This window comes from Helianthus annuus, chromosome 8, assembly GCF_002127325.2.
Source record: "Helianthus annuus cultivar XRQ/B chromosome 8, HanXRQr2.0-SUNRISE, whole genome shotgun sequence".
NCBI lineage: Eukaryota > Viridiplantae > Streptophyta > Magnoliopsida > Asterales > Asteraceae > Helianthus > Helianthus annuus.
In genome coordinates, this window is record NC_035440.2 from 137818091 (window position 1) to 137820267 (window position 2177).

At 41.8% G+C, this 2177-nt stretch overlaps 1 long non-coding RNA gene across 1 annotated transcript; it reads right to left on the bottom strand.

The window, feature by feature from the left end:
* Nucleotides 1-579: 579 nt before the first annotated feature.
* LOC110911797 lies at nt 580-1748 on the bottom strand. The gene is made up of 2 exons (XR_002577370.2): nt 1054-1748; nt 580-987 (listed from the first exon to the last, which is right to left on the bottom strand). It is a non-coding gene; the product is annotated as an uncharacterized LOC110911797 (long non-coding RNA).
* Between the last annotated feature and the right edge of the window lie 429 nt (nt 1749-2177).

Genomic DNA, 2177 nt, shown 5'->3' on the forward strand with positions numbered 1-2177 from the left:
TCAACTTAACGAAAATGACTAAGTTAAACTTATTTAGTTTGTTTATTGTTGGTAAGATTACTAAGTCTTGGGATACTTAGTTCTTGAAAGATGTTAAAATATATAAATATATTGTTATAATCGCGTTAGACGTCCCGAGGGGTCGTACGTGTATGTAACGAATAATATACGACGAACTCGTATTATATGTGTCGTTTAGGCTTTTGAAATAAATGTAAAAGTTATATTCAAATTATAAAGAATCGTCGACTTGTGTGTTTAAAAATAAATATATAACTATATTTATTTTTATAAGAGAATCGGTTTGCTTGTGTCGGAAATAAATATGTAACTATATTTATTTATAAAAAGGGTTCGAGTTTAACATTCGAGAATAATATAATAATTATATTTATTTTGTAAAATAGTTTGCGTTATCGTCGTATTAAACACTTGTATTTAATTCTATAAAAGTAGTTCGTTTTATAATAAAACACGTTTTATTTTACGGATTTTATAGAAAAACGGGCAGAGTTTCCTCTGTTTTTAGACGATCCCAGCAATAAAAAGTTGTCGTATTTTGTCAAAACTCAACAACAATTCGATCAATGCAACCAATATATACCAAAATTTTATCAAACATGGCAAAGTAAAGTATAAGTAGTCGCCAAAAGTATCGGTCGAGCTCGATTCGCGTAGTAAAAAATAATCTAAACTAATGTATATATAAAATCTAACGCGTTGTTTAAATCTCGTTACTAGGTCTTCGCGTCAAAACGTTGACTGAGTCAACTGAGTTGACTCGCTTTGACTGAGTTGACTCGGTTGACCGAGTCAATCCAAACTGCACCGAACCTCAAATCTGATTGACTTGATCTTACTTCGACCGCGGCTGACCGACATCCGAAACTGACCCGAGACTCGAACCTGCTGACTCGAAACTGAGTCTTACCCTGTTTGACTTTTGTTGACCAAACCGAGAACCCGATGCGCGACCCGAACCTGAAACTGAGCCGAGACTTCCATGAAACCCAAACCAAAACATGTTTTCTTACAACTCAAACCGAAGCATACCTGAACCACAGTGAATCCGGAGGTGACCAGAAACAAAACCCGGACAGAACCTGAGCCTGATGTTGAACCGAACCGAGACACGAGCCTCACAAAACCCATAAGATCTTGAACAAACCTGAACGGGAGTGTGTCGGAGAAGAAACAGAGTCCGCCAATGTCGCCGCCGCCTACGACGGCGTCGCTGTCGTCAATTCCGGCGGCTTTACCGCTGTTGTCGACCACAGGTCTTTCTCTCTTGTTCACTTCTCTCTCCTCGCAGCCCTTCTCTCCGACAAGTCTCTCTCTCTCTCCTATGATCTACTCTATTTTGTCTCGTCATCGTGCCACCACCAGACGATGGTGGCGGCGGTCGGCCGTCACACGGATCGCAAAAGGGGGGGGGGTTGGTAGTGAGTTTGTGTGTGTGTGGAAGGTATAACAATGGAGGAGACTAGTGGGTGTTTGGCTGTGTAGATCGAGAGAGATGAGAGGCCTGTAAGTGTTATCGAGAGAGAGGGTGTTGAAGGATAAGGTCTACTTCTTGATATTAGGGTGAAGGGGGTGCTCACCTAATAGGTGAGTCCCCTCTCTTACGTCAAACCAATCCCCGTGTGCCACGTCAACTCCCCTCTTAAACTCCCCTAACACCCCCATTTGATGGCGCCACTCCCCTATTAGGTGAATTGGGTTTTTTTTAAAAAAAAAAAAAAAAAAAAGGAAAGCATTGATTGGTTGAAACAAAGCTGGCCCCACCACCTTTCCCCTCTCTCCTTCGGTAACCCCACACCCATCTTCACCCCCGATTCGGGACCCCGCGGGGATGGCGGCGGTGTTCCCGATCGGGGAAATGGTTCACCGCTTCCCTCCCCGATTGCGCCCCGTATACCCTTATGTGTGAAGATATGTCTGTGTGTCTGATGTATGTATTTGAGAGGAAGAAGGATAAAGTTTGTGTATGTGTTTTTTTTAGTGTCGAAAGGAATGAGGGGATATGGATCTTATATAGATCTTGTAGATCTCATAAGGTTTCTTGTTTTTTTTTTTTTAACGGAAAATTTGGATCACTAACGGACCACTGGAGTATCATCGTACCACCAGCAGAATCACCCGATCATATCCATCTCCACTAGACAATAATGCCTAAA